Source organism: Arvicola amphibius, chromosome 11 (assembly GCF_903992535.2).
Source record: "Arvicola amphibius chromosome 11, mArvAmp1.2, whole genome shotgun sequence".
NCBI classification, from domain to species: domain Eukaryota; kingdom Metazoa; phylum Chordata; class Mammalia; order Rodentia; family Cricetidae; genus Arvicola; species Arvicola amphibius.
Genome location: NC_052057.2, coordinates 36,976,173 through 37,001,418, shown reverse-complemented (window position 1 = coordinate 37,001,418; position 25,246 = coordinate 36,976,173). Strand labels below are relative to the sequence as shown.

General features: G+C 42.8%; 1 long non-coding RNA gene across 5 annotated transcripts; it reads left to right on the top strand.

Annotated features, from left to right (window-relative positions):
• The first annotated feature begins 111 nt into the window (after positions 1–111).
• LOC119826238 lies at positions 112–19,024 on the top strand. Of its 5 annotated transcripts, none has more exons than XR_005287384.1 (4): positions 112–495; positions 862–1,149; positions 6,418–6,512; positions 18,914–19,024. It is a non-coding gene; the product is annotated as an uncharacterized LOC119826238 (long non-coding RNA). The 5 variants fall into 5 exon arrangements; XR_005287385.1 differs by lacking the exon at positions 18,914–19,024 and adding an exon at positions 12,228–12,280; XR_005287386.1 differs by lacking the exon at positions 18,914–19,024 and adding an exon at positions 7,292–9,109.
• Positions 19,025–25,246: the final 6,222 nt, after the last annotated feature.

The window sequence follows — 25,246 nt, the reverse complement described above, 5'->3', positions numbered from 1 at the left end:
TGACAATCAGCATAGAGTCAAGGGACTTGGCAGGCTCAGCAGGTAACTTCCTCACATGGTTGGTGGATTGCAAATTCGGCTGCACTTTGCACCATGCGCAGCCCACTTCTCTCTGCTGCTCTGCGTTGCCGGCAATTCCAGAGGCAGGCTTGCTTCCCTTGCAGGAACCAGTGGGCATGCGGCCTGTTTTGACCCAGGCTAACTTTCTGTGTGTCCTTCTGGCTGTCTCTATCCTGTTTCCCTCTCTACCCTCTTGCTCTGTCTCCCTGCCCAACAGGTTTAAGCTAGTCTGGGGAAGAACTATAAATCCTCTGGAGTATAGCCCTGGCTTCCTGGCCAGGGACTCTATCTGCCAGTCAACCCAGCTTCCTAAAGACACCTCAGCAAGCTGGATAGTATCTGTGGAGACAAGCTCAGCTGGGCGTCACTGCTCGGCTGGCTGACGAGCTCAGGAGAAACAATAAATTGCTGTTTTTCATCAGGTTTTGAGGTGAAGTAAGTCTCTCTCTCTCTCTCTCTCTCTCTCTCATCTCTCTCTCCCTCTCATCTCTCTCCTCCTCTCTCTCTCTCTGTCTCTCTCTCTCTCTCTGTGTGTGTGTGTGTGTGTGTGTGTGTATGTGTGTGTGTGTGTGTGTGTCCTCAGTCCCAGTAGTAGAGGTTTTGGGAGGACGGGGGAGCAGCTTGGTTGCTTCTGTGAGATGCTGGAATTCCCGAGGGAGGGTAGGTAGGTTTTCACCCAGCTACCCTTCAGGACCCACATGAGGAGCAAGTGAGGCCTCTGTGCATTTGAAAGCTGCCTTCCAAGCAGGTAGTGTGCAAAAACTGAGAAAATGTACTTTCTTTTTACTATTGTTTTAACAGCTCACTGGGCTAATGGCACACAGATGTCCACGAGGACACAACACTAAGAACCAAACAAACATGGATGACGAAAGCAGCAGCATCAGAACACAGGCAGCTCCGAGAAGACTTGACTTGTGAGCAGCATCTGATATCCGGAGTTATCACACTCTAAAAATTCCAAATGTCTGGGTTTTGTAAAATTTGCTTTTATTTATGTGTGTGTGCATGCACACGATGGTATGTGTGTAGATACTAGTGGAGGCCAGAAGTGAACGTTGGATCTCCTGGAGGGTGTTACAGGCAGTGGTGAGTCACACTACGTGGGTTCTGGGAATGAAAATGGCGTCCTTTTTAAGAGCAGCCATCTCTCCAACAACCAAAATGTCTAGTTTCCATGAAAAGATATTAGGCATATGACAACAAAAACAGAAAGCTTGGGCTCTCCACAGGGAAGAAGAAATCAGTAGGAGACATTCATGAAGAGATTTGACTGTAACGCAATGCCTGCTCTATGCGCTATGAGCTACAGTTGGCGAGTCGGGCAAGGAGCTGGAGATATACACACACACACACACACACAGAGAGAGAGAGAGAGAGAGAGAGAGAGAGAGAGAGAGAGAGAGAGAGAGAGAGAGAGAGAGAGAGAGAGAGAGAGAGAGAGAGAGAGAGAGAGAGAGAGAAGAATGCACAAAATGCTCTCTTTATTGTGTTCCAGGGCAGCTTATATAGGGTCTCTTTGACTAATGGCCACGCCCTAACTCTCAGCTGCAAGCCCACCAGAAACCACTCCCTGGACATCAGGAACTCCTGAGGGTTTCGTGCTCAGAACAGCTGCAAAACAAGTTGTTTGCTTAGAGCAGCTGCAAGCATAGGAAAACAAGTTGTTTACTCCGGTAGGCTGGGGGCGGTCACAGGAAATTCAGGGTCTGGGGGTCCACAGTCCCCAACACGTAACCATGGAAGGAAGCAGACACCAAGACTTTTAGTCAAATACATTAAATATGTTCAAAGATACGGGAAAAGCATAGGTGAGAGGTGAAACTAAGAGGCCAATGTTAATAAAAGAGTGTGATGGTAAATACTGATTATCAGCTTGATGGGACCTACACTTGCCCAGGAGACTAACCTCTGCGCATAACTCTGAGCTGTTTTACAGATTAGTTAGACCTCTGGGCACACCTGTGAGCAATCATCTACATTAGATTAACTGAGGTCGGGAGAGCCACCTAACAGTGGGTGACACCGCTTCCTGGGCTTGGGTTCTCGTCTGTACAGAGGAGAACTTGCGCTAAGCCCCACGATTGGTCCCTCTGTTTCCTGGCTGTAGATGGGCTGCAACCGTGGCCCCATGCTCCCTCTGCCATGGTGAAGATACCCCCGGTAGAATATAAAGAGAATGGGGGGGATTCCGTACTGATTGTACATTTTATGTTTGTAGATCTCATAGAGCTAAGTGCCACGGATGTTAAAGGAGCTTCTGCCAGCCAATGTTTATCCCTGACCACATGTCTCCATGGGGCCAACATGTCTCACCCATGCTAGAGCATGAGCAACATTTATCATGGATAAATTACATAAGGTCTCAGATCCGCCTGGAAAGTTAAGAAGCTTTCTTATCCCAATAACTCTGATTTCAGCATGAGACTTCGAGGAAAGATTTTGAGAAACCCAGAAGCATAATTTAAGAAACTTGAAGGTGACAGCAGGTTATTACATAAAAACTTCATTTCTCTCAGTGGAAATGGTCTCCACCATGGATTTCAGAGCAGAGTAACTCAGAACAATCAAGAACAATCTAATCAATAATATTTTAAAAAACCGTTTTTAAAATCTATATTAATAGCATAAAGAATCCAATTATTTTAAATAGCAGTCAAATTCCTAAAGAAGCAGAAGGAATTTTAAACCAAAATATAAAGACAATAACTTAAAGCATTAACTAGAAATCCTCAGGCATCTACAATTTGACTAGATAAGGACTTTCCCCTCCTAGGGTGCCGTCTGATGACTCATAGTCCAGTGTCAGCCACAGTATCTCTGATCCAAATCACTGAGGGATAGGGAAATATTCTCTAGGTGCTCAAAGTGATTCATAAACCCTTGATGTGGGAAGTCCTTCTGTATATGTGCTGCTTTTATTGGTTAATGAATAAAGAAGCTACTTTGGCCTGTGATAGAGAAGGATAGAGAAGAGTAGAGCTAGGCGAGAAAACTAAACTGAATGCTGGGAGAAAGAAGGCAGACTCAGTGAGAAATCATGTAGCTCTGCAGGAGACAGGCACACCAGAACCTGGCTGGTAAGCCACAGCCATGTGGCAATACACAGATTAATAGAAATGGAAAATAGAAATTAATTTAAGATATAAGAATTAGCCAGAAATACGCTTAAGCTATTAGCCAAACAGTATTGCAATTAATGTAGATTAACAAGCAGCTTCCGGCAAAAGACCCTGTGAACAGAAACTTGTAAAACCACACCTCGAGGAAGACACAGTGTCTCCCATAAACCCTTCTTGGAAGGATTCTACAATTCTTCCTCAATCTGAAAAGCAAAGAAGAACTGAAACAAGAGGAGTGTTGAAGACGCTCGGTTGCGCACTTGAATTTTTGTGCAATACTGTTTGGGGCATTTATTCAAAACACTGTTAATTTCTTCTTGCCAGGAGATGAGAATGGCTATCAGGTCTGCAGCTGAGGGTGATTCCACAGAGCTCAGAGAGCGCTCCCTGGAGCCTTTCTGCGTGCAAAGGCCATCACCTGAAGAAAATGTCTTATGGGCTATGGGGGTGTGGCACAAAATTTAGATAGAAAACTCCCTTCATCTAGAAATCACTTTGGTACAATAATACGGAAGATTCTCTTGAGATAAGGTTTCAAATAAGATAGTTGTTTCTAATCTTAGTAGTTTTTTCTTTAAATTGACTTCTACAGGCTCTGTCACACAGAGTCAGAGGTTACATCAGCCCAGCACTATCGGGAAAAGTATAGATAAAGGGTTAGGGAGTCCTTCTGCATCTTCACAGGGTCATCTGAGAGATGCAAGCAATTCCTCCTTTTGGCCTGAATAAAATGAAGTTAGTTCATAACCATTGTCAGCTGGACAGCAGTAAGGAGGCCTGGTGTGCCTCAGTCCATAGAGCACAGAGTACATGCTTAGCCCAGGTTCCATCTCCAACACGTAAACCAGCCATGAGGGTGCATGCCTATAATCCCAGGACTTGGGAGATAGAGGCAGTAGGATCAGGAGTTCAAGGTCATCCTTGAACTATAAAAAAATACAAATGCAATAAAATATAAAGCAGATTGAGTATGGGGAGAATTTCCCTGCTAAAGTCTCTGGTGAGAGTTCAAGTAATCATTTTAAGGGGTGGGGGAATGCAGTTTTGCAATATTTGTGCTGCTTCTGAGAAAATGTTCTGCTTTTAGAATCTGTTCCAGGCTGTCCCCTCTGAATGTCCAAGTAGCCTGAGATTGATAGTAATCAGAATACAAGAGTTCGTTTTCCCTGTCAGTACCAGAGCCAAATGGCAGAGAAGGACTTGGCCTCCAGGCTGTGGTTTATTCAGAGATCAGGCAATCTGGGAAGAGAGACTTTCTTAACACCCCAGCAGATCTGTCTGCCTTTCCTGTCCCACCTCTAGCTAGCATCTCTACAGGACTCTGAACCAATCCAAAGTTTGATCTTAGCCCTCTGGCCATGTGGTGAGCCTTATCTCTGAGATTTGTGGTGTTGATGTTTCTCTCAGTGTCTCCTGTACTTTTTCTTCATTATTGTCCCTTTCTGTACAGAAGGAGTTTACTTCCTCCAAAAGCTTCTGAGTCTTGAATTCTTGCCATGATAGCCCCAAGGTTACGTCTCAGTTAGAGGCTAACTCAGAGCAAGCCAACTATGCCTGCACGTATGGATTTCTTCCTATAACATGGAGCGCAAACACACTCTGAGAGGATGAAAATGCCTCCATCTTTTGTCCCCTCCCATTCTGTATCGTGATTGTCCACAAGTGAGCTTAGTAAATTGTGGCTGATTCATTCCCTATTACAGCAGGAAGGGCCTGTCATCTTCTCTGACTCAACAGGGAGCCCAGACACAGTTCTGTCGCAGGTCTGTCTTAGGACAGAGGGAGGTGGCCAGTGTGTCCTAGACACGGTGGCTGTCAATGAGAATTTGACAGGTTTAGAAAGAGCAGAACAGTGGGCAGGAGATATGCAAGTGTCCATTGCTTTTATAAATACCAAGGCGAGAAAGGAGTATTCCGGAAACTCTGCTGATGAGCCCACACTAAGCATCTCCCCAGACTTAGATCTCCCCGTTCAGTACCTAGCACTTTAATAAGTTATGACAGATCTTTGGGAGACGCTGGAAGATCTAACTTCCTTGTGACTTGGAGTTAAGTATTAAACAAGATGTTGCCTCCTGAGGTCAGGCTCTCAGAACCGATGTTGGCCCTCAGCCAGGCTGCCCTTCTGCCTGTGTTTATCTTCTTCTCCACGGTGCTTTAGCTAACCCCAGGTCGCAGCTTGTTAAGGCTGTGAGGCTTGTCTGCAGCTGCTGCACGAAGTTCAAGGGTTCATGCCCAAAGAGACAGCACCGACTGTCTGCTGGTATATAGGCCATACACCTAAAATGTTTAATTGATTTATTCTTATAATCATTTATGTTTACCATTGGAGGAAACACTTTGTACTATAAAGTTATATAAACTGACTCTTCTTAAATACTCAGAGACCCTGCACTTCTGTTATCATAAAACAGTTTTCACGTGAGAAGCGGTATTAACCACTTATTCTGGAAAGCATTTAAATGACTTAATCCCTTACCACAGCACTGGGAGGTACACACATTTGTCTCCCCCTCTTCACACCTGGGGAAGCAGGGGAGCAGAATGGTGGAGTCTCTTGTCTGTGGTCATGAAGCTTCCAAGTGGTAAAATTTCTCAGTAAAACTTATAAATACTATTTAATCTTATTAAGACATCTCAGAGGCTGGGGCTCACCATGATGCCCAGGCTAACTTAACTCTATATTCTCTTGCCTCCTCTCTTGGCTCTAGAGAGTCAGGATTCCAGGAACATTCCCCTAGACAAGGCAAAAACTTCTTAATACTGTCAGTGACCCTCAAGCTTTCTATAGCTCAAACTTGTAGATTTCACTAAAACTGCCAGGGAGAGACCAAGCTATTTGAAATGTAATATTTAATGATCACTTAACATTTTCTTCTAGACATTTTAGGCACATGAAACAGTTTATTCTTCCCAGTAACCAAATAAACTTGATCTCATTAAAATCTCCATCTTGTAAGAAAGAAATTAATCAAGGAGATATAAAATGATGCACCCAAAACCACACAGTTATGAATGGTTTCGATGGAGCTTGGACACGGCAGTTTGATTTAGGTTTCTTTCCTTAGCCACTATAGTCACTGGGCACTTTCTAAATCATGAAGGCACTTACGTCCTTCCCTAACTCTGGGCATACAATGCCCAGTCCTAAATGTTCTTTGTCAACATTTTATGATGTTGGCAGCTCTGTCTAAACATTCTACTTCCAGTGTCTAATGAACTCCTTACCATCCAGGAAGCAGCCAAGAAGCAGTCAAGTGAATGCCGCCTGATCTGTGACGCGTCCCAAAGTCCCTGTACTGAGACACTCAGCACACAGGTGCCGCCTCAGTGAGTTACTTTAAATTCATCCAAAGTCTGTTACTTCATCTTTAGATGGATTTTGTTTTTAATGACTGGTTTTCCTGTCAGCGAGTCGTTTCCCCACCCTGTCCCATTTCTTGTCCTATCTTGATGCTGTATCCATTGGGCAGGAAGTATTCAGGAATTCCACTGTCCTCGTGAAATCCGGCTCAATCACAAACTCAGAAAATTCATGGCATTCACCCTAGAATTTGAGGGCCAAAGATCAAGATTATTGAAGTAACAGCTGCTCCCACGGGTTGTTTGTGCTTTCTGGATAATAACTTTTCACTTCTCTTTTAAGGCATTGCTTTAGAAGCAGAGATTTGAAATTTTCACATGATTCACTGATGACAAAACACATCATTTAAGCTGCGGGCTTGGAGAAGCTGTAGTAAGGCCAGTGTTAAAGACTCAAGACTGTAAGACAGTTTAGAAGAGGCTTCCACCTGCAGCCAAATGTTCTGAAGCAGAATTCCAGAGCTGTTAGCAATATTATTTAGCACATAGATAACTCTTTGTGGACAGTAACCATTAATCAATGGCATCCTCCATTTTGGATAATGCTTTAAGATTTCTGGAGAGGTGAAAGGGGTATTCAAGCTCACAGCCCGAGTTTTTTCTTCAGTCAGATTGATGCATGCAGGTTTTCTGAGTCAATCCCTATCACATTCCGTAAAGACAGGACCCGATTTTTGTGCCAATTTTTTTTTTTATGCAACAACTTGAATACACAATGTCTTTTAAGCTCTGCTTGCAATCCTCAGGTTGTTTACAGAAGACCTTGTGGAAAGGAGTCTCAAATCATAGGCTGCGTTCCTCGCACACACCTCCAGTCTGTGGAATCTGTGGTGGATTGCCAAACACCTCTGCGTCTCATTTTCTTCGTTTAAGTATAGAATAGACCTCTGATTTTCAACTGATGGAAATGTTGAGAGTTAACTTAATAATGTGTAGATAATCACAGCTACAAATTGATCATCTTTTGAAAAAACCCTTATATGCCAATATTCAAATCAGCAGCAGTTTATTCTTAATGTAATTTGTAATTACATTAATATAAAATGAATTCTTTTCATTTACTTACTCAAAGACACTGTATTGAATTCCTGCAAGGCAAATTGCTTCATGAAGTGATAATCAAAAATAGTTCATTATCGTGTCTGCACGGAAGCTAGCTTTCAAGAAACTAATCAGCAAATCCATCCACAACACAAGGTACAGATTCTAGTGGGATGATGTTCATGGAGAAAAACAAAGGAAGATGCAGAGAGAGGAGGCTTGCTCCTCTCTAAAGAACACCCAGTATGATGTTCATACAAATGCACACACACACGATCTTTCAAATTGATGGCATTTAGCAGAGCAACAACAATGGAAGCTAGGTTTAAGGTGTATTTTGGCATGGTTGAAATGCGTAGTAAGACACTGATTTTAAGGCCAGAAAGGGAGTTTAGGTTGGTGTTGTCTGCATGGTGAGCTATTAAAAATCATGATGGAGGATGTCATTTCCTAGAGAAGTGTAGAAAGAGGAGGATGCAGGAAAGCCCAGAGGTACTACAGTCCATCATGGGCAATAGAAAGAAAGAGGGAAGAAGGCCAAAAAGAACGATGATGGCTCTGGAAAACTGGGCAAAGCAGTATTGCAAGGAGGAAGAAGGGGAACCCCATGTGCCATGCCTCTGGGCAGTAGGGTGAGGGCAACATCTGACCATGCCAATGGCAAGGTCAATCTGTGCCTGTGGGATTAGTTGAGTGGTCTTCCCAAGGCCGGGTCCTCCTGTTTACACAAGCCGACCCCTGGTTTCCGAGGCTGAAGTCAGCAGTTTAGTGGAGCCAGATGAAACCAGTTGGAACCGAATGGAGCCAGCTGGAACTGGATGGAGCCACTTGGAGGTGCATAAAGCCTCTCTGTGGCTCACCTGCATGTCTGTCCCCAGGTACCAACACACAGGGAGAACAGGAAAATAGATGTAAACTTTGTCTTTTCTACTTCGGATCTGTCACCCATTCTGCAACCAGAATTAATTCCTCAAAACAAAAACCTAACAATGTTTTCCCAGTTTAAAAAAAAAAAAAAACCTTCTGTTCTTACTTCTTTCATGATAAGAATGCAAAGCCTTACCCTAGTCTCCAAAACAATGTCCTGCAAACCCAGACACAAGGCGTTGCCTCAGCTTCTGACACTTCAGGCCTGGGGACTGTATTCCATTCCCTGAGAGGATACCTCAGAACTGCAACTTCACAATCTTGTGTGAGTCCAGGGCAATAAGGGTCTCCATTGACAATGACGATCTCTGTGACTAAGTGTAGAAATCAGGTATTTGCTGCTGATAAAACAACCACAAATATTCTTCAAATAATAGTTAGGTATGTAATTATTTTATCACTTTTTAAAATTTTAATTAAAATATGATTAAATTATTTACCCCCTCCACATCCTCTTCTTCTATGCTGCTCTCCCTATTCCATGACTTTCTTTTTTATTATTATTATTGATTTTCATTGAGCGCTATATTTTTCTTGGCTCCCCTCCCTTTTTCTCCCCTCCCCCTCAACCCTCTCTCAAGGTCCCCATGCTCCCAATTTACTCAGGAGATCTTGTCTTTTTCTACTTCCCATGTAGATTAGATTCATGTATGTCTCTCTTATAGTCCTCATTGCTATCTAGGTTCTCTGGGATAGTTTTTTTTTCATATGTTTGATTGCTTTTTCTTGGTTTTCTTTAAGGGATTTGCTGATGTCTTCCAAATTTTGTTTGTCTTTTCCTCCATTTCTTTGAGGGAATTTCTCATTTCCTCTTTAAGAGTCTCAAACATTCTCCTGACATTATTTTTTTTTTAGGTCATTCTCTTCTGCTTCATCTATATTTGGTTATTCAAGTCTTGATGTTGTAGGGCCTCTAGATTTTACTGGTGTTGTGTTGCTCTTTGTGGTGTTGCATGTGTTCTTACCTTGTCTACTCATCTTTTCCTCTAATAGGTGTGGTTGGGGCTGTCTGTGACTCTGCTGATTAATCTTCTAGGTGCCAGTGGATCCAAGGCTCAGATGGTTGTCCCTCGTGGTACAGTCAGTGCCACAGTTCTAGTTACCTCATTGGTTACTTGGTATTCCTAGAGGTTCCTCAGCCCTCCAGGGGTGTGCTCCGCTCCCATGGAGTTTGCTGTCTCAGGCCTGGTCTGATCTAGTTGTCAGCTCAGACATGTTTCTGTAAATGTCACTGGTCTGGATCTGCTCCTGCAGAGGTCCCTGACTTTGGGTTGGTTCTGTAAAGATTTCTGGCTCTGGTCTTCTCCCTCGGAGGTCCCAGACTCAGGTATGCCTAGACTGACAGAGGACCTAGCTCAGGCCTACTCCCTCAGAGGTCCCAGACTCATGCTCAGACCTGCAGAGGTTTCTGTTTCCTGCCTACTTCCTCGGAGGTCCCAGAGTGACACCTGGACCTGCAGAGATCCTGGCTCAGGCCTATTCCCTTAGAGGTCCCAGACTCACACCCTAGGTATATAATTTTTAAAGGTGAAAACAAATTGATAGTTAATGAAAAACATATGTATAACTGGGGGTTTCTTGTCCCACCTGGTCCCACAACTGCTCAGAGGCTTAATATTAATTACATACTGTTTGGTCTATTAGCTCAGGCTTATTATTATTATTAACTATCTCTTACAACTTAAATCAACCCATTCCTATTAGTTTATATTTTACTATGAGGTTAGTGGCTTGTTACATCATATCTTGCTTCTCCAGTGGCTTCTTGCAACTCCCTAGACTCCTCCTTCTTTTTCCCTGTATTCCATTTGGCTTTCCCGCCTAGCTATATACTGTGCTGCGATAGGCCAAAGCAGCTTCTTTATTAACCAATAAAGCAATAAAACATGTTTACAGCACCCAAAGAGGCATCCCACATCACCTTCCTTTTTCTGTCTAATTAAAAAGGAAATTTTTATCTTTAACATGGTAAAATTACATATAACAAAATGGTTATCAATCAAGGATTACAGTTACAATATTTAGCCCATTTGTATTTGACAAAATTAAAGAAAATACTCTATCATCTATCTTATCTTTGTGAGTCTACAGTTTCATATCCAATTTATCATTTATCATAACTAGGGAAAGCTATAAATTATAAATATCTAGTCTTGAACTTCACCAAAGATCCCAGGAAGATATAATATCACCTAAGTAAACAGAAAGTGTATTGTAAGCAGCTTCCAAAACTCTAGAAATGACAGAGATATTTGGCTACCTGGACTGTCACCCAAAGTTCTTCTGTAGTGCTAGGGCATCCATCTTTAGCCTATAGGCCTAGTATATCTAACAGACTTCTCAGTGAAGCAGGAAATGTGATACTATGCCACCTATATGGGAAGTTTTTAAGTCATTCTCTTTTGAGTCCGACAGAATGTCTGTCAGACTCTTTTTTGAAGCAGGAACCCTGAAGGACTGTCCCATCTTGTTTTGGCAGGTTCAGTAGTTACTTTTCTGTGGGCCCTGCATGTCCATTTATACAACATACTGTCAAGCAGTCCAGGCAAGAGCAGTTTCTTGCCCAAATGACTAGCTTTGCCACATTGAAAGCAAACTCCATCAGGAGCTTCTTCGATGCCTATCATCCTCCTGAGGTAATTGGTGTTGCCAAGAGCAAATGTCTCTTACTGTCAGGGAACGTCTAAGTCTAAATGCTATATTCTGTAGGTATTTGAAGTGTTTGAATATTACATGTCTATCTGAAAAATATATTTGCATATCTAGAAAACCTAACATGACTGTAAGTTTGACTATTATAGATGACTATTAATTTGTACTTCTTAACTATGCATTGCATATTTAAATGAGCTGCATAAACATAATACCTTAAACAAGAGTATATATGTATATATACATATATGTATATATATAACAAAATTGACCTTAAATTTGTATCAATAAACCAAAATCCATACCAATGTATTTATTTTTATATCATATCTATTTCTTTTTTGAAAGAGAATGACTATGACCATTACTTATTTATAACTAACCCCCTCTAAATAAAAACAAACTAATTCATAATCAATATTTTGGAAATTTGGGCTTAGTTTTTTATACTACTTCCTGCTGATTGGGGGCTCTTGCAATCTAATGGGAATCCTGAGAAAATTTAGTGTTATGGTTAAATCTTGGCTGTAGTAGTTTGTGAGGCTGCATCATCTCAGTTAGCTATCTTGAAGCTGTTTTCAATGTTGGATCACCTGGGCCATGATGCCCATGGAGACCTCTTGGCGTCTTACTTGATCAAGTCATATTAGCCTGGTAGGAATTAATAGTTTCTCATCTTCAGTGGAAACAAAAGCAGATTTTTAAAAAAATCCTTAAACCAAAATTTTGAAGTAAAGATACTTTTATGTTGGTTTAGCTTAGCAGCCCCCACAATGAAATGTCTCTCTGTAATTAGCTCATTAATAGTCAAAAATTTCAAAGAAAATGTAATAGTATACATGATCCAGACTCTTTATTTTTCATCTTTACATGGATTATTATTTTTATATTATTTTATTCTCTTTTGTTTTATTTTTCAAAACTATTTAATTTCTTTATAACTGTCTATACCCATTTTCTTTCTTTTTTTAAGTCTACAATGATGTGGGATGACCCTCTGTATGCTGTAAATTTGTTTTTTTACCATTGGTTAACAAATAAGCTGTTTCTGGCCTACTGCAGGGCAGAATATAATAAGATGGGAAATGCCAGCAGAGAGAGAGGAGAAAGGAAGATGGAGTCAGGGAGATCCCAGCAGCCTCCAGAAAAGCAAGATGTGAGGTATGAAGCCACCAGCCTCATGGTAAAATATAAAATAATAGAAATGGGTTCATTTAAGTTGTAAGTGCTAGTTAATAATAAGCCTGAACCAATAGACCAAACAATATATATTTAATATTAAGCCTCTGAGTGGTTATTTTAAAAGCAGCAGTAGGACAAGGCATGACAAAAAAAAAAATCTCCAGTTAAAAATAGTTGTACAATTCCAGGTATATGTATATAAAATAAGTATAGAAATCAGTTATTTTCTGATACTAAATCATCTGCAAATATTGTTTAAACAATAACTGGGCATATAATGTTTAAAGGGTTTAGATAGTTCATTAAAAGCCATTTGTCATAACGTACGTGAAATTATTGCGCTTATCGGGCGAAGACTGAGGACGTAAGGGCGTGAACTGTAAGGCATAGACACAGATGGCAGATGGGAGCAGCAGTGCATCCTGTGCCCAGCTTTGCTGTCTCTGTTGCTTCACTACACACACAGACATTTACAATGTGATACAGCCAGCACGACTAATTCTAGTTCAACAGACATATGCATATTTGCATACTAAAATCTGCTTCAGAACTGCCTTTTAGGATCCGTTTTGTGTTAAATAAGCTTTAAAAAAGCATCAATAGACTGCATCACTAGCACCATACAGAAAGGAGAAGTTGCTCATTTGAATACATTTGCAGAGAGCGAAAATCACGCTCATGATCTGGGGATGAGGCTCAATGCACAGGGGTGGGCTGCCATGGCCAAAGCCTGTGTTCAAGCACCGCAGAAATCAAAGGTTATAGGGCTGAAGCTGTCTCCAGGGGCACAGTGCTTGATTGGTGCCCATGAAGCCCTGGGTTTCTCCAGCTGTACAGTTTGCAATACTTCACAATTGTGAATTCATTGTGAAGTATTGCAAACTGGCATGTTGTCTTTCCAAAGCAGGAGGCCCTTCTAATTTCCGAATATTCACCAAATGGCTGACCGACGACAGAATCCTCACTTCCACTAAAGGGCCAGCTCCCGCGTCCACCGTCCAGGGCCACAGCTGGAAGACCGATAAGCCCCTCACCACTCACCCAGACTGCAGTGTCCCCGGGAAGGAAATTCCAATGATTTCTGACTTTTAAACTCGGCTCTGTGTTGCCAGGAAACTCCTGTCAGGAAAACCAATCGCAGGGATCCAATCTCATCGCTCATTTTCAGCTGTTCCCTTCATTTCCTGCGGCCCTGGGAGCGGCTGTGGAGGGCGGGGTGGGGGGGGGGGTAATGGTTACCACAGAAACCCTGCAGAGCCCTTCCCTGCTCCCACATCGATGATGACAGCCATCAGGCTTTGGTGCCTGGAAGACAGCAACACACCTGCTAATTGGAGCTCCAGGAAACACATTTCTCTTCTCACTTCTTTTTTTCTTTCCCAGTTAAAACTTACAAGACATCTACAAAAGCGTTCCCTGAGCTGCATTATGGCGCCCATGGGAAATGGCGGGCCCTGGAAACCCTGTGCTTGCCTTCACAGCCCCCCATCCGCACCATTTCCCACAGTCCTTTCTTTACCCATCTTGCAACATATCGAAACAACATTGCATTTCTCTTTAATTCCAAGCCAGCCCCCCCTTTTTTTTGTTCTTTTGGGGCAGCACACATTGAAAAGGTTGAGTCCGGCTCTTATTTATGCGCTCTTTGTTTGGCGAAAAGAAAAACTGAGACGGAACTTCTGAGCTTCTTCCATAGCTGCGAGTAGAAAAAAAATCCCGAGCGTCTGAAGCAATGAAATTTATAAGACTATAAATCATATTCCATCCTCAGAGCCTGAAAAATCGCAGAAACGCAAGAGCTTGACAAGGGATGCTCTTCTCTGCTCCACGCAGAAACGTGTTTGCCAGTCGACTGATGACCACAGGATTTCTCGGAGTTCCCCAGCGGGCCACTCAGGTGGCTTTGTGGTCACACGCCTTTTTGCCAAAAAACGAGTTAAAGACTTGTTGCTGGTGTGAGATATGAGGTAGACTGGAAACACCGCCTAAGTCTCCGGAAATCTTTAGAATGATGTGCAAAGCAGCCCCACAAATGGTTCCGTGCTCCAATTTGGATTTATTTTAGAATTGCTTATGTTACCGGGATTTATAAGTGTTTCATCCCATGAAGAGAACAGCATACCCGTCAGCCCTCAGAATAGATTTGGCTGCAAGCGCTGTTCTTCATGGCACGGAGCCTCACTGAAACCCTGATGAAGACTGTCTCAAAGCACAGCCTCGACTCCGTCTGGAAAATCGCTGGTCGACAAACACACCAGAAGGACGGGAATCTGGGTTTTCCATTTTCTCTGGGAAGCTTTGTGTGCAGCCTCTTTGCTAGGAAACTCATTGTGTGCAGGCTGAAGACACGGTTTCATTCTGGAAGGTCACCTGTACGCGTAGACCCCGTGTCTCCTTCTCACTTGCCTGCAACAGCTGCATTTCATTTGACTGTTGAAGGACTCTAAAGTGCAAGGCTTTTCAGAGGTCCTGGAAGCCACTCCACTTGCATTCCCAAGGAAAGGCAGGAGGGGTTGCCGAGAAGCAGCAGAGAGGCGCTGATACACGGCCTTCTGAGACAAAATTGCTTCGCTCAGAAAATGTTGCTATACCTGTAACATGTAACTTACTGTGGGTTGATGCTAGTCACATAAGGCATCTCTGAAGTAGAACTATGACCTTCCACGAACAGCAGAGCAGGCTAAACGCTTCCTCGTTGTTTTAGTAGCCACCGCCTCATAGTGTACTCTGCTGACCTGGGCATACACACAGCATGTTCTTCACCTTTCTTTATTATCTTCTGGGATGCTTCACCCCAAGCATGGTGGAAGCCCACCATGTGTGTGAGACAGAGGCAGGAAGATTTCCACGAGTCTGAAGCCTGCCTGAGCTACAGTGAGATCCAAAGATGTTCATGCCAACTGTGCTTCATGTGTGTTTTAAATGGGGGTCCCGTGGAACCCAGGCTGTCCTCACTATGGAGTTCTCTCTACTTCCCAAGTGCTAGGATTACAGCCCCAAGCCTGGCTTGCACCCTATTTGTCTCACAGATTATTTTTAATTCCAGCTGCATTCTGCTGATACAGTCTCATGCACTTATGGAAAACTCTAGAATCTTAGACTTGACACAGATCTTCAGTAGGCATTTCTTCCCATGGTGAGAGGTTCACCAACTTATTACCTGCATCCTGCTTGCTACCAGTCCTCTGGCCTCACAATGTGCTGTAACAGTGAGCTACATGCATGTGTGTAGGCATTAAATTAACCATTTTCAATCTTAGTTAAAAATCATAATAATTTGAGTTAAGTTTAGATTTTACATTATGCCTTTATGATTATGTGCTACACACTTCATGTGTGAAATGAATTTGCTGCAAGCTGCCGGCGTCCTGAAAGCAGCCAGTCCCAAGAAGGGACAGTGCACGAGACCACTTGGCAGGAAGGTGGCTGCCATGGGATCCCCAGCAGGCAGGGGGCAGTGGGTCCCAAGAGCAGCCAGTCCCAGGCAGGGCCAGGGCACAAGACCTCACAGCAGATCTCCAAAACCATGTGGGCGGCAGGCAGGCAAGGGGCAGACAGATAGGCACACCATGCAGAGTGAAGTTAGACATTTATTAAGTGGGTTATGGAGGGGAAGGGAAAAGGAGAGAGAGAGACAGAGACAGAGAGAGACAGAGAAGAGAGAGACAGAAGGGAAGAGGGGAGAAGTGGGGAGAGAGGTAGAAGCTGCCTCTTCAAGAGAGGGAGGGAAGAGAGAGGACCAAGGCCATAAGCTGAAGATCAGCCTGCCTCAGCGAATGGGGGAGGGAGTGGGAGTGGCTTGTCTCTTAAAGAGACAGTACAATCATTACATTGTGTCATTTTAAATATTAAGGATCAATGAAATTCATTCAAACTTACAAATAAAAGTTTAGAAACATGGCTGACTTTGTTTTGCCTCATATGACACAGTTATTGGCACAGCAACACCAATGCTAAGGGCCAGTTCGGAGGAAACACAGACTGTCAGCCAGATGTGAGGCCAACACCTGTAATCCCAGCATGTGGGAGGCTGAGGCAGGAGGATCACATATTGAAAAACAAAGATGAAACTAAAGTGTTGTCAATATTCTGCAGCATCTATTTCAGGAGTCTTTTTTCTAGCTGTCATCTTGAAAGCATGTTTTTGATTCCTCTTACTTCTGCATTCTGTCTTACCATAATTAAACATTCTTTTCCAAATACTTTTTATTTTTGTAATTGCCATGTGGGTGGGGGAATCTTTTTGTGTGTGTGCTCAGTGCCCTCAGAGGCCAGAAGAAAGCACTGAACCTCTGGAGTTGGAGATACAGGCATCTGTTATCTGGTGCTGTTATGTGGGTGCTGGGAACTGAACTCAGGTCTAGGGCCAGAGCAATGAGTGCCTTTAACCACGGCCATCTCTCCAGCCTCCTAGTCAAGCATTTCATGAGGAAAAAAGCGCTATTCTGCCTCAGAAAACTCCTTCTTCCACCCATCCACATTTCTGATAGCAGAGAACTGTTTTCATCTTAGTAGATACAAGGTTATTTTTTCTCTTTATAATAGCAACTATATTTGATTGTTTGCTGTGCATTGTGCCCAGAATGTAAGATATCACAATGAATCAGAGGGGATACCACCCGAGGCACTTGCTGGGCTGAATTCTCAGCCTGGAGTTACTGGAGAGGAAATAAAAGAGGCTCTAACTAAACCCAGAGCTATCGTGACATTTCCAGTTTACTTTTCGTATTTACTTCATAGATAGATATCTTCAAAGACAGAGGTGCGTAATAGCTTACTGATCATAGGATGTAAGAAACCGAAGGATGATACTTATCCCAGGGAAAAGGATTTTAACTGAAACTAATTTAGCTGAAATCCTTCTGCATATGTGAGGGCGGTTTCAGATGTAATTGCTCTTCCGTGCACAGCCACATGAATAGTGTTAACCCAATGTCTTCATGTCCTATGCCCAGACCTTGGTTCTTTGGGAAAAGTGACTTTGCAAATATAACTTAAAAATCTTAATGAGGAAGACACCCTGGTAATCTACCCCAAACCCTCCTAGCCCCTCTCCTCCTGTGGCCCAAAGACTAGACTGAGTCTAAGAGACAAAGGAGATGTAAATGAAGGGTGACCAAGGTGGTTCAGTGGGCAAAGACTTTTGTCATACAAACCTGGCAACCAACCCACATGTGTGCTCTGATCCTCCACACACCTGCCATGGCACGTGTGCCCCCACACACTGCGGACTCCTCTCTCTCTGTCTCTCTCTCTCTGTGTCTCTCTCTCTCTTTCACACACACACACACACATACACACAATACACATATTACACACACAGACACACACATACACACACATTTATACACAGACACACACATACACACAGAGACACAAACACATACACACAGACACACATAAACACACACACAGACACACACATACACATATATACACACATACACACACAGACACACATACACATATATACACAGTCACACACATACACATATACATACATATATATATACACACACAGACACACACAGACACATATATACACACATAAATACACATATATACACACATAAATACACATATATACACACATACACACACAGACACACACAGACACACACACACACACCACCATCGTAGTTAGATATGCACCCGTAAAGAGGATGGCATCATGATGAATGCCCACCATCAAATCGCACAGAAAAACAGTTGTCTTGGCATGATGTGCATTTAGTTTGTGAACAGAGGCAAGGCACGGAAGGACAGAAGCTTAAAAGAGATCCTGGTACCTTTAAAGACCTCTCTACAATGCTGAGTTAGGAAACCGGCATGATTTCCTCAAGCTCAACAGGCAGGTGACCTGTCACTGAGCCACGGCCCCATCCTTTAATGTGCCTGTTACACGATGAGATTTGTCACGACCACACTTAATTCTAACTGACACACATATCCTCCCTCCTTGTAGGACTTGACTATCAGCAGTTTCCCCTTCTAGGAAAATTTCCAAGATGCTTCAGTATTCCCCTTCACTTGCCCCACACCCTTCTAAGCAGGCTTTCTCAATGGGCTTACCTTGAGTTACTTGACTGTGCTGTTGGTCTCCCATAGGGATCTGGATAGAACACCATGCTAGAAGAGACCATCTGTGAATCATAAAAATTTTACCTTTTTTGAGTTTGAGATATACACAAACAATCTGACAAACAGTAATTATTAGCTTCATAGGTGAAAATGTCCACCAAATGTGACTTGTGGCATGTCTGTCTCTGGCAGAAAAGAGATAGCATCCTGGGGGCGGACCAGTCTTTCTCAGCAGGGTATCTGTGTGGACAAGAAATGCTTTCTGGGATCTTTTTGCTAAGCACTGAAGAGGCACTAAACAAAACCTCTTTACATTTAGATACTATCCCACGCATACTTAAACTGTCACAATTTTACATGTCCTATAAGAAAACTAAAATTCATTTAATTTTAGTTTTTTGTGGTGGGAGAGGCGTTGAAGTTGATCCTCGACTTTAAGAAACTACGTAGTCCTACACTAAAAGTGGTTTGTTTTTTTTTAAAAGGTCATTTTGGAATAATGTTTGAAGATCTTAATTTACAAAAGTTGCACAATCTCAACCTTGGACCTGGACCCATGTACTTGGCCTCACATCATGAGCAGCCCCTGAGAATGCTCTCTACCAAATCCCTTACAAACTGCTAATGGTGGCCACATGGCGCCTATGGGACAGCCCTCAGAGATGCAAACCCCGAATTACCGCCAGTTATTTAACCCCACAAGGTGACCCTATCTGGAAACGCTTGAGATCAGCTCTCATGGTTTCCAGAGTTCCCCAGCTCTTTGACTCAGTCATCGTTTCTTCTGGTTGATGCAAGTGAATGAAAGGCTTGAGCTTTCGGGATGTCTGTTCTGAGCCTGCGGGAGAACCTTCCAGGGGCGCAGGTTGCCTGGTATGTGTGATTGCATTTGACCTGCAGGAGAAACTAAACTCTTCCCAAGGCCTCGCTCAGCCGGCCAGCTATCATTGTCAGCATTTCCAATCCAAGGGGAAAAAATGACTTTGGGTTATTGCTGCAGTTTTTACAAAGCCGTGAATTCTCTTGCTGTCTGATGGGGATTAATAATGGTGCAAGCCTGGTCAACTATTATTGACTGCCCTTAAAAGCCACCTGAAGTGGTATCAAGGCTTCCTGGGGACTACACTCAGGCTGTCTTAAGGAGGGCCGAGGTGCCCTCATGTGTCATTCCTGTCACACCACCATCATCTAGCCTCTCAGATGTAGGTAATCAAAACGATCACGTTTAAAGATAAAGAGATATCATGTTTTTTATTTGTCAGTTGTGACTTGGGAAAGCTGAGGCGAGCCATTTTGTAATGGTTATTTGGAAGTTGTGAATAAAATACTAAAAGATGCTTCAGGAGGAAAGGCAACCAGAGGAGTGAATAAGAGAGGCATGCCATTCCTGACCAGAACTGTTGGTGTGGGATCAGCTAAACCATTTCCGTCTGTGGGGATAACAGTTGTGAAATGCATTAGAAAGAGACAGGTTAATTCACACACAGCATTTGCTAAAAGCAATCGACAGATTGGGAACACCCTTATACAACAAATACCTGAAATAAGTATTGCCAACAATGTACGGATAGTGTTTGTTTGCAGTACTGGGTGCTTCTGGATCATCTGGGGCCCAGTAAAATGACCTCTCCCCTTGCAAAATGTAATGTCTGCACTTTAGGACCTTTCGCGGGCCAGAAGGGCCTTTAAAGGAACACAAAGAGACGTGGGTCATCTGTGAAGAGAGAATACTGAATGCCGTTTATTCAAGCTTAGAGAAAACCTTATATGCCTAACTGCTGCACAATGAAAATCCCACCAGGCAAGTAGGAAATTACCAAGCCCAAGATGGAGTAAACAACAGCCCAATAGCTAACTACCAGCTGGGTCAGAGGGAGCACAGGAATAAACAGGATGTTTTGCTGGAGATGTTTTGCCAGAAACTGGAAGCTATCTTCATATGAGCCCTGGAAGGAGGGTTATACCTATGGGCCCTACCCAAAACCCTGTTAATGATTTCTGTAATGATTTCATCCCTTTCTCCTGCTGTGTTTTCTTTGTTGTTCAATGAATACAAAGAAAATCCCTTTCTTGGGGTCAGAGGGACAGACAAGTTACATAGATCAGACACACACAACAGACAGGCTACAGACAGGCAAGTAGCCACAAACCACATATAGTTAGAAGACCCAAAGATAAAAGTGGAGAATTCCAAGAAGGCTCAAATTAATCCAAAAGAAAGTCTTTGTTTTTGTTCCTTGATCTGACACCAACACATCTTTGTGCCTCTGAGTTTCTTTACGAGATTAAGGAATGCACTGTAGGACTTCAGAGTCTTAAATTCTAACCCTCAAGGTTCTCTAACTGCATCCAAATACAGTGGGAGACAGCTAAAGGTGAGATGCAATCATCAATGTTTTCAGGAAAGTGAGAACTTCATTTATATATACAAAAAAAAGATAATGTGTAATGTATTTAATGAAAAAGCTATAAACGCTGTCAAATGTAATAATTATTTGAGATCATGGATACTTACAATGAGCTAACAAAATGAATATCAGAATTAAAATGTAAATGCAATGATAAAAATCTTTATTTTATAAAATTATGTGTTGTATGACTATAAATTGCCAGATTATAGTAACAAGATCTGAGAATGCAGATTGATAGATGATAGATGACATATGATAAACAGGCAGGTAAGAAGGTAGATAGATAGTTGATAGATGATCAATAAATGACAGATAGATATTTGATAGATTATGCATAGACAGATAATTGATAGATGATAGATACATAAGTGATAGATGTAGATAGACATACAGACAGACAGATGATAGATAGATAGATAGATAGATAGATAGATAGATAGATAGATAGATTGATTGATAAGGAGGGAAAAGAAAAAGGAAAGTAAAGGAAGAAAGAATGAAAGACATACAGAAAAAAAGGCAGTAGAATTACTTGGTAGTATGCAAGGAAGTGAGCACTATGGTACAATAAAAATATGAATAAAAGTCCATTGTTGTAGAAGTAGATTTGTCAGCTTGGGAATAAGACCAGAATGATTTAAAGAATGAACTATTTAGCAAATGAACATGCATTGAAAGAGTCCAGGCAAAATTAAGCCCAGATGTAAATGTTCTGAAGAGTTCATAAGAATCTATTCAGCCTGGTTAATTCTCTGAAGACTGCCATTGTTTCTTTACACACAAAGAATGAATGGATTTGGCGTGGGAGAGGAAGAAAACTAGAGGCCAAGTAGGAAGAACTTTGGCTTGAGCTGGGAAGCCAGGACTCCTGTGGCTGAGACAGACTAAGATAAATGCCTATGGAAAACATACAAATCCCCCATCTGCACTAGTGAAGGCAGACAAGATCAACAGTATGGTAGTCACATCAAGATTCCTTCTTGACTTCTCATGCTCTAGTCAGTCCTATCAAAAGTCTGACTGTCTTTAAGGCAAGGCCACCTGTCTTACTTGCAGGTTATTGGCACCTTTCCAGGTGTGGTTATGTAGACCTGGCTTATATATTTGATGTTATATAGATCTAATTCCTTTTACTTATTTGATGGATTAAGTATACTCATTTCTGCAACCCAGTACTAGGTGAGGAAGACAATGAGGAAGAGAAAAAGTAGGAAGAGGAGGCGGCAGTGGGAAAGGTGGAAGAAAAAGAGGATGTCAAAAAGCTGAAAGAGGAAGAGGAGGAGGCAGAAGGGTAACAAATAAGCTGATAAAGCTGTAGGTTGAGTGTTCCTATCCTGCAGGTGCTCTCCAATAAACACAGTGAGGCTTGTATGAATTACAAATGCTCAGCCAATAGCTCAGGCTTATTACTAACTAGCTCCTATATTTTAAGTTAGCTCATATTTCTTCCCCTGTGGTGGTACCTTTATTAGCATGATATGTTCATCTCTTGCTCCCTCTGCATCTGGCTGACTATTCCAGACTATACACCTTTTCCTCCCAATAGTCTCTTAGTCTGTTTTTAATCTCCTCCTGCTCAGCTAAAGGCCACTCAGCTCTGTATTAGCCAATGAGAATAATACATATTCAAAGTGTACAGATTGTCCCATAGCATAAGACTGAGACAGGAGGGGAAATGTCCCACCCCAAGAATACACAATGCCACAAGTGGACCCCTAAGCCAGGCTGTGGTTACTAGTGATAATGATGTGTCAATATAGGCTCATTATTTTAATCAAGTGTGCTGCCATATGGTGCTTCTGACCATCGGGAAGGCTGGCTCCATGGAAAGTGGGAGTATGTGGGTGATCTCTCTCTGCTCTCCGTTCTGCGGTGAGTTTAAAACTTCTCTACAAAATCACATCCATTTCAGAATGACTCTAGAGATGCACAGGACAACCTTTAGCACAGAAACTGTGGCTGGGAAGAAAACCATGGAAGACAGCTGGAAGAGTGAGGGATTCTAAGAGAAGACATGGAAAGCATCACCACCCAACACACTGAAGCAGCTGGAGGATCTGGTCTGTCAGGGCACCATGTTGGAAAGGCTTGGGCAACACACTGGACAGCCAGATGTGCTACACAGGGGAAGCTATTCATTCTCCATGAATGTGGAATAGAATAGACAAACTAAAGTAAAGCTGACTGACATCTCTCTGTCCCCTTGGAATTATTGATTATCCATTTAGATAGAATTTTCTAGAGCTTGGTCACTCTGTCCTTCTCCAACTCAAGAACTTGCATATTTGGATTTTTCTTCATGATCACCATCTTATCTACAAATAAAGTAATTCGTGGAGGAAGAAGCGTTTGGGACACATTCATTCATTATTAGTGGAAGATAGACTATGGGCAGATTATCAAGTACCACCCTGGGGCACATATTTTGTTGGATTCTGGACCTAAAGCGTCCAATGACAAAAATTACACTGGTCCTTACTGCGAATAGGAGCCAATATCCCATTACAGACACTGAGCCCCTAGCATCGCCCGTGGCAATCTCTACATGGATTTAGCTGCGTTATGTTTGGGCCTCACTTAAAAATATGCTTCTTCACATCATGTGACTCCTAGAGCATGAAGCAGCTCCTACATAGAGCACAGACAACCTGAAACAACATAAGCACACATTTATCAAAAATTGTTGTGACTATGTTGAAATACTTGGCCAATGTGTCTGACAAGTTTACAGTCTGTAGTCATAACCCCACACTACTTTTCTCATAGCCATGATTGGAGGAAGGAGTGCCCGAGACAGAGCGGCAAGTTCACAGTCTGTAGGCACAGTACCACATGGCCCCATCCCCTCTCTTCATAGCATGATTGGATGTGGGCATGCTGGAGATAGAAACACTGTGCGTTTAGTCAGAGTTAGAGGATATATCCCCCATGGTGAGTCCCGTTTACAGACCTACATGCAGTGGATAAGGGCAAGGACAGAACATCTGGGTTTGACTCTAAATTTCTTCTTTAACCGCCGATGAGAGTTTGTTCAAATCACTCAGCTCCACTCTGTTTGAGGTTTATCAAACCTAGCAGGGGAGTGGCGATACTACAACATACCGTTGAAAGAATTTCAGGCCATAATACACGAGAAGTGTTTGGCTCATAGACCGGCAGACCGTAATCACTAAAACCTGCCATTGATTCCTATTCTTCCCGGGTTACAATCCTTCTTGTTTTCACCAATTACTACCGAAAACTTGGAAAAATACAAGACGGGATGGGCTCTTGATATGAACGTTATGGAGGGGGGCTGCCAAGAAAAGATAGATTGTTTTATTGCCATGGAGAAAGAAAACAGCCACCGGGGCTGGGTTCCTACCTGTCTAATGAGGCAATGATTGTTCTATAGCCACGATAAGAAGCCAAGCTCAGGACTGGATTTAAATCTAATTGAGCAATGACAATGTGCCTTGGTGAACATGTCCCCGAAGGCTAATCAATTAGGAATAACCTCATACATTGAAAGCCACCCAGCTGGCAGCCGACCGACTTCAGGGAGCGTGCTTCTGCTTCTGATACTGAACTTCTGCTATCTGTAAATTATTAACGAGGCTTCTAAGATGACAGCGGTCTCATCCTCAGCTGCAGTGAACACAACACTTCTGTAACTAACACAGAACGCGATCCCACGGCTGACGTCACTCACTCTTGAAGTCCTAGAAGCACAGCCCAAAGCAATCTTCCCCTAAGCAGAAATTCAGGTTGCTAGGCTGAGTGAGGCTACATACGAACAACACAGCTCTTTTACGTTGCTTAAGCCAGCAAAGTTCAGCTTTGATTTAAGAGTCAAGTATAGGTTCCACTCTCTTGTAACTAATGTCCAATCCTCACAGTTTCCAGGAGGCTCAGGTGACTGTTGGTCTGTCTACCTAGTCCCCCAGCCGTTCTCTGCCAAGCGCTCTCTGATTCCGTTCACCAGCACAGACAACCCATTAACAACAACACAATCCACAGCCCTCGCTTGGTAGGCTAAGCTGTGATTTCCAGGCTTCTCTTTACACCCAGCCTCTGGTCAGAGATTCCTGCATTTTTCAGATCCGCTCCCACTGTTACATAATGGGCATTATCTAGGATTTGTCTCTGTGTAGCTGTTTCGTGGGAGCTGCTCAGATGCGTAGGTTTGACACTGCAGTCTTTGGCAATGGCTTCTTCTGTGCTGGTGAACGGAATCAGAGAGCGCTTGGCAGAGAACGGCTGGGGGACTAGGTAGACAGACCAACAGTCACCTGAGCCTCCTGGAAACTGTGAGGATTGAACATCTATCAGGCTGGAGGTGAACCCACCTAACCCCGCATGCTTTATTTCTTCCTTGAGTTCATGACAGCATGCGTTATCTCGACATTATGTGGAGCAGGTTGCACA